Below are 8,583 nucleotides of genomic sequence, written 5' to 3' on the forward strand. Positions count from 1 at the left end.
CCATTTTCCTTATTGATATTAACGTTTTAACTCTAGAATATGAATTCAAACCATTTTACTTAACTACTAAAAAATTTTATAATTCTTAGATAATCGAATGCTATTTCACATCTATGGGAACACCTAAAACGAATAACGTATAAACAGATTTTTTGTTTCGTGCAAAGGGAAAATTTAATCTTAATTATTTTTGTGCATTTCAATGGACGACTATTAATTCCAATGGTCCTTCAATTGAATCGTTATGCCTGCGATAAGCTTAACATTCTGTCTGGCCAGCATCCTTTCGCCACCGCACTTCGACCCCTCTTCCCGGAAGGCCCTGGGCTAATTTAGTGAGTTTGCTTTGCCACTTTCGCCACCAATAACACTCGCAACTCATTTGTCAGGGCCGGGCACGACGGCTTAGTCCAATCCATTCCCACCGGGCACTCGACGAGCAACACTTGGCATTATCCCACACATATCGGGCGCCTCACCGAATACCACTCCACCCCTCATTGCCATTTTCCCATCTCTAATGAAGCGCAAATGTTGATGTAAAAATTTAATTTAGTTCGTAACCCAACGATGCCGCACACACAGGTCCTGGCGATTGGGCTGGGGCGAATGGAATGTCCAAATGTTTATGCATCGTGTGGCGAAACGCGTGTTTACCTTCTAATGTGTGCGTGACATGGACCCATGGGCTTTATATGTATGTGCACACCCCAACAAACACATACATGCATTGAATATTACGTACACGCAGGGATGTCCTTCGCTTCTGTCCCTCCGTTGGCAACACAAAAATAATAATAAACGATGCCCCCACGTACATGTATTAAAAACAAAGCGCAGCACAGAAAACGCTGACAGGCCCTTTGGCTTCGGTTGCTCCAGCTTGGGCTCCATCCACGGATCCTGGAGGACACCTCCTCCTCCTTGTGCTGCTCCTGCTCCTCGCTCAAGCCATCCTTTGGCGACTCCCGTGAAAACCATGGTCGATGGGACGCTGCGAACCGGCAACAGAAGCCCGTCACAAAGCAAAGCTAACAAACTGTGAGCGGAGCGGAGCAGCGACCGGAAGGGATTGGAGGAGGGGTGGGTGTGAACTGGAGGGGCGTGACATGGACGTGGCTAAAAAAGGGGTGGCTGTCGGCCCAGACATTCAATGTCGTTCGCTGACTGCCAGCGATGTTTACGAGCACACAGTGTCCGCAGGCAGGGCGAAAACTATTAAGCCAAGTTTGAAAAATGTTTTACTTAATATTGATTTAGCTAATAAATCCTATAACGACTGGATATTGATTATATTTCATAACAATTGCCAGTGGACATTAAAATAACTATGATTTTATCCAAAATAAATATCAAATGAAAAGCTAAATTAAGTTATTTTAGAAGGACCACTAAAAAAAATATCCGAATTTTATTGAATATCTTATATAAAAAATCTTATATGTAGAGTCTTATAATTAATTAGATTACCAATTATTTTTAATGAATTTTGAAAATTTTCTTAACACTTAGCATAACCAAAACAAGTTACTTAAATGTAATTACTTTAAAAATGAATTAAAAAGACCAACAATTTGTTGAAACCTATCTCAAACATTAAGTTTCGTTTTGTCCACACCTTAAATCAATGTACCCGACACACTGGCAGGCAGGCAAAACTAACAAACAACATCGGCGGGTCCTGGAAAAGGACACAGCTCTTGGATGGGGAGAAAGTTTAGCCCCTGCTACCCCCACCCCTTCCTCCCACAGCCACCTGCTCTGAAGTCCTCCTCTTGTTTATGGCTTTGTTTGCACTTTTGTTTATGGGTGTACATTTTAAACGCTATGAGCACCTGCTCCGCCATCCGCCATCATGTGTGGCTGCCTTTGTGTGCTGATGCCGTTGCCGTTGCTTATGTGACCGTTCCGTGACTTGTACTTCCATTCCCCTGGTTGGGGTTTAGCCACCAACCACCCCATCCCAGAATTAGGGACCCCGTTCAGCGATGGCCACAAAACGAAGCCAGCTCCAGTGTCAGCTGACAGATGCAGTGATTTTAAGCGTCCATCAAAAGCTCCTGTTTGACATTTAATTGTTGCACATTGTTGTCGCTGTGGCCGAGCACCGAGAGTCATGGAGCCATGAAACTTGGAGCCTTGGTTCTACATCCACGTCCACGGACAATCAGGGTTTACTTCGGTCATTGTTCCTTGGGTTCAAGGTGAGCTGCGGCCGAATTGAACACGGCCAAACCGTAAAAGACCAAAGTCATGTGCTTTATTACGCATTCAACGGCAATGCGGCAGAGGATTATACCAAAACCCGTAAAGCAAACACAGGAATCCAGGTGTGTGCATTGTCGTTAGAGGTGGGAATCAGAGCGTGACTCTTTTGGATTCCTGGGCTTGGAATGGCAAATTACAGTTCGTTTTTCAGCGGATTGAAGTTTGAATTTAAAAGTGTCGTACTTATAATAATAATGAATATAGAGTTTCATAATATTACAAAAAAGTTACCAAAAAGCGATATTCTTCTTACTAAATGTAAAAATGTGTAGAATTTGTAGTTCTCTTCTTTTATCAAAAACTTAATCGTCAAATGAAAAATTGTTTGAACAAAGTTTTATGTAAACAATTAGTAAGTGTAGAGGTCAAAACTTACATAGCTAATTCGGATTTTTGAAAAGTGTTTTTAAATAAAGGTATTCCAAAGTAAATGTAAAATGCCAGGAGAAGAGGTTCTTCTCAAATGAAAGGGAAAATAGAGTAACATACAAATAAAAGTGTTAAAAAAAACGAAAACCCTTGAACATGAAATGCCGTCCCAAAATAGGATGCCATTTAAAATATTCCTTCCCAAGTGAAAGCAAGAAAACTATTTAATAATATATTAATGCTTTTAAATTAATGTTTAAAAAGCACAGGTGGGTGAAGGAAAAGTCCTCGCCGACAAACGTGTTACAAAATGTCCATTTCCTTGGTAGAAAAACTTGCCAAAGTTTACACGTGTTGGCTAACGTTATGTGGCTTCAGTTTTTGGATTATTTTTAGTTTTGTCCTTCGGGTTGGCTTTTGCCTAATTTCCAACTGTCACCCGAGATGGCTTCTGGACCCGGAACTCACACACAGATACACTCGCACACATATGCGACCATTTTCTAATGGCCTTTGCGTGGTCAAGCATTTAAGCGTTGCGGGCCCCGAACCCCAAAAACCCGTTTAGCCCTCACCTTTGACTCTATGTCACTTTGGTTTACTTTTGTGCAACCGCAAAAGTCGTCGTTGCTGTTGGACCATCTGCACACAAACACACAAACTTATCCATGTGCACATCCTCACTCACATACACACACCTTTTCTGACCATTTCGCACACGATGTTGCGGTCGTGTTGACATTTTAAATGCCTTTTCATTTGTCTCCCGCCACTTGAATCGCTTTGGGCGCTAATTTCCTACCATTTGCGCTTTAATGCCGCAAAATTTGACTAGACATTGAATTTAATTGAAAAGTGCGGTCTGAATAAATCGTTTAAGTAGAAGTCTGTTTAGACAGCTCCGCATCGTTGACATGCCAGCAAATGTAGCATGTTCGAAATATATATAAAACGTGTTTATAGAAAGATCGAACTATTTGAATATTAGATCAAGTGCATTGACAACTTTGTTTTTCATAACAATTAAAGAAATCCATTACTAAAACTATGTCGATAGGTGGTGTTTGCGGTCACCTTTAAATATTCCCTGAGAACTCAAAAATACTTCTATCAACAACATCCAAAATTAAGCCAATTATTCCTCCCAACTTAGCTTACGAAAACATTATTCTTATATTTATATTTTTTAACTTCTGCTTTAGTGAAACTGACATTCTAAAAAGTCCAGGGGAAAACAATATTCTAAACAAAACTATATATACATGCGTATTACCAACTTTTCTCACAAAAATGAATCACTTGAAATGTGTAAAAATAGTATCTCCAAAGAAATGTTTCTTTTTCCTCAAGCCTAAACTTTTCACAACTGCAGCATGTCTGTTTTTTTATGACATTGTAGATATGATGAAAAAGTTTGAAAATTATATTAAGATGTTTTTTAAACTCTGCATATTAATGACTCTAGAGTGACATAAAAGCTTTGTCATGCTCAATTCTCATATGTGTGCATTATCCTCCAGACACTAGCAGCCTCTCTCTTTCCAACATCTTACCTCTCTCTTGCACATATTTTTTCCCTTTCACATCCGCTTTGGCTGGCCGCAGCTGGTGGAAAGTTTTGCTGCAAATACAAAATATTTTCCATATTAGTTTAGAATTTTCTCCCCCCCAGGGAGTTCTGGTTTTTCTGCTTTTTAGTGGTGGCATTAATTAAATTTTCATTTGCCTAAGGATACTTCCATCTGTACTGGGGTAAGAGTTTTTAGTTTCCAGTTTTCTTCGCTTTTGGGACACATTCCAATTGAATTTTTGGCAGAGCCGTTGGGGAGAAAGAGTCGAAAGCGTTTGTTGGTGGGGCAATTAAAAGCGAATTTTCTGCACGCAGTACTCACAAAGCATTTTGAATGTAATTAAAAAATATCACGTATACGACGCATGTGCCCCAAGGGGCCGATTTGCGAGGCCTATTTATCACCGCCCAGCATGGCCATATTTTTTATCCCAAGCTCAGGAGAAGTAATGGCCGATTGCCAAAGAAGCACGCACATTTTTCGGTATTAAAGTTTCATTTTAATGGGACGCAGCTAATATTGCCAAATCTATTTGGACGACTCATTAGTCATCTTCATTGCCGGCGGGTGTTCTCTCCCAACTTTCCCCCATCAATGACTGCGATTTGCCAATTCTCACACAACCACGAATGACGAACAATTAAATCATTTTCGATTGAATGATTTTAGTGTCACTCACGAAACAGCATTTGCCAAATAGTTTCGTAATAAATCTGTCGACAAATTTTAGCACGCTGTCATGCATGGAAAATGGCAAATAATCAAGTATACCAACAAACAGAAAATAAATAAATAACCAAGCCAACAGACATGGAGGAAGATGAAACGCTTGCCGGCAAATATTTGTGAAATTCTAAACTGTAATCAGGGCACACTGATGGCGGCAGCAGCAAGTGTGCTTAATGACAAAACTTTGCAAATCAGTAAAGCATTTTATTGCCACACACTTGCCAAGAAAAGGGACGGACGGACGGCGAAAGGGTGACACACATATTTGTAATATTAAAACGCCATAATCACATCCTGCACAAATGCACAAACGGAGCCGAAAACTTTCTATCTCTCCAGTCAGTTAGTCAGTCCGTCAGTCAGTCAGTCCGTCAGCCAGTCAGTCAGTCAGCCAACCAGCATGGCAAACTCATTTGACTGCATAAGAATTAAGATGGAAATGCGACGAAGGCGTTGCCGGGGAAGACGGAGCCACAGCTTCCCGTCTGCATTTCCCCTCCGTGCTGAGGCGTAAAAACATTGCGCATACGACCCGTTCAACGGCGCTCAAAACTTTACCACCCAGAACTCAAGCTGCTGCACCTTCACCTTCGTCGTCTCCAGCATATTTGTCGCTAAATCAGTTATGAAAACTGAACAACAACAACAGTAAGGCAAGATTTTCACGACCCGCCATCGAAAAACTTCGTTTACCTGTGCAAAAATTTAATTGCAACTCGCTTCGACAGCCAGGATTGCATGCAGTTTTTCATATTCATAATTAAAACTTTTGGCCATGGCATCCAATCTAATCAGCGACCGAAATTTTCCGCAGCAAATTGGTTTGACATTTTCAGTTTATTCACAACCCTTTGCTGCACTCTTCGTCCAATGGCTGCTGCCGCTAATAAATAAATTATAATTTCAATAAGGTTTTCGCTGGCAGCCCTGAAAACTGAAAAACTAATTTGCCCCCCTAAAGTGGCAAACAGACAGCCTCCCCATTTAAGCCCGGTTGTTGTTTTAGTTGAGATCGCCTCTGTTGTTGTTGTGCCAGCTGATTTTGTTGTTATGAGCTCTGCATTTCCGTGAAGATGAAACATTTCGTGGAGTTAAACTAACAATACGATAATTTATGTTATTTTACTGGTATCTCACTTTGTTGGAATTTAAAGGGTAAGGTTTTATATTATTCTGTTGACAGCTTAGTTACCTTAAGTTCATGGCTTATGATTTGTAACTTTAATTTACACAAAATTGCTTATTATTATTATTTTAGATTATTAATAATTTTGTCCTTAAGAACATCTAAATAAGTGTTTAATGAACAATTTTGGTCGATTTTTAGTAATCTATAATTATTATATGGGTATTCAAATAGTTAATGATGAAATTATGTTTAATTTATAAAATGGAACTACAGTACTTAATTCGTTATTTATGTAAAAGTAATTTTTATTTAGTGTCACTACATATTGTACATTAAACCATCTAACATTAGTATAAATTGTGTAATTAGACATTTTTGTGAGAATATCCGTCTGCACTTGCTTATTCCTCGCATTATTTTTATATTTGTTCACATTCTTAGAAATCTCTATACTGAAAAGTGCTTTTGCACTGATATTACAATTTTATTCATTTTCGGATTTTTTCAAATTTCTCGTGAACCATTAATCTTAAGAAACTTTCGACAGGGTTCCGTGAAGCACTGCGGTTTGTTTTTCGGCGAAGCTCTGTCAAAACGATTAGGATCTCAGGCACAACACAGTAGTTTTGGCCCCTTTTGGGCCACGAACAGGCAGCTTAGCGCCTAAGTACAAGCTACAAGTCAAGCAGTCGCCTGCAGACAGCAGCTGGGGATTCTGCTCGGCTTCCCAGCTTCCCAGCTTCTGAGTTTTCCGGCTTCATCTGCATGCGGCTCACACAGCTACACACACACACACACACACATCAAGTAGAATTTGCAGTTCCAGGTCATGGACAAAATGGCGACGCCTACGCAGCAGCAGCGCCAGATAGATAGATAGATGGATATATAAAGTGAGAGTGCAAGAGAACCGGTGGAGAAAAATTTTGCTGTTAAGAGCAAAACGCGAACGAAGCGCACATGTCCGTATTCCGCTTTCCGTGGTCCGTAGTCCGTGGTCCGTGGGTCGTAGTCCGTGGTCCGTAGTCCGTGGTCCGTAGTCCGTGGTCCGTAGTCCCCAGGCCGTGTCCAAGTCCCGGCCTCTTGGCAAACGGCCAGCCCACGTGTGTGTGCTTGTGCCACAGCGCCTATGTGTGCCTGACAATAATCCAAAAGTTTTACAAGCAAAACGAGAGACCATTACATGGCAAAAGGGCTGGCAGAGTCAGAGTCAGAGCCAGAGACACAGAAACAGAAACCACTTGCAAGCAATTTTCATCAGCGATTCTTCCTTTTTCTATTTTTTTTATTTTCTGCCTTTTGCCCATGCGTGTGTGCCTGCTGGTGTGTGAGTGGAACATTTTCCAGTGCCGCTGACAGCTGGCAGCGTGTGGATTTCAGTGGCATGACCACCACCACCATTACCCCCACCACCATTACCACCACCTACATCGCCATTTACAACAGGACCCCCAACAAAAGTTTGGTGCACAGACAGAAAATTATCCAGCATACAGATCTGATAAGCTTCAATAATCTGGAAATCAAAGATAGTTAATTGTACCTATTTCATAGAACCATTTATTTCGCCCTATCGTTACATTTATAAAAAATATATAGTTCCACAAATATAATTTACTAGTTTAAAAAAAATAAAAAAAACTCTTAAAATGTGGCTTAACAGCTAGCTAAAAATATATATATATATATATATTTATATATATTTTAGTAAAGGATTTTATTTTATTCCTGAAACATATTCTATTTTGTTTTGATATTTTTGTTTAAGTTTGTAGAAGAATTCCTAAAGCAATAAAAACTTAAAATTATTTCCCTCGGCTTTAAGCATTTTATTGAAAAGAGCATTTTCATGGGTGAGCCAACAATTTCATTATTTTATTTGAGAAGGCTTGAATTCATTCATGTCGGGGATAAAAACGTAGTATTCACATTTTTCCCAGTACCGCTCTGAATCGCAGGCTAAAACTGGGAACTAGAGCCGAAGCTTAAGTTCATTGTCTACGTCAGACGACGCCACAAAAGGTAAACGATTTGAGGTTCTGTTCCCGATCCAAATAAAAGACCAAAATCCAGTGCTTAGTAGGGGGAAACCAACCACAAGGGGCAGCGGATTCTGCTTACCATAAAGCTTGTCCAGACTCGGACTCGCCCATTTGGCAAATGGAAAAATATGCTGAAATGTGGAAAATAAAAAGTTTGCACTTTACACCGAGCACAATGCATCCACGCCCACTTCGCCTTTGCTTAGTAGCTGGGTGTTAATAAATTTAAAGTTGGTTTTAGTCGCCTGTTGGAAAAGTAACAGCCGAGAACTTTCTCCTGCCCGTTTCAGGCCTTCAAAACAAAAACACCAAAAATTGGTCAAAAACAAAATCTCGGTCAGAAGGGAGGGGAGAGGTGGAAACAACACAGACACATAAAACAGAAAACAGAAAAGTTTCTTTAAACGCTGCATGGATTGTTATTTCTGTTTTCCTCAAGCTTCTCCTGAGCTGGAAACTCTGAAAATAAAACCAG

This window comes from Drosophila gunungcola, chromosome 3R, assembly GCF_025200985.1.
Source record: "Drosophila gunungcola strain Sukarami chromosome 3R, Dgunungcola_SK_2, whole genome shotgun sequence".
Lineage (NCBI taxonomy): Eukaryota > Metazoa > Arthropoda > Insecta > Diptera > Drosophilidae > Drosophila > Drosophila gunungcola.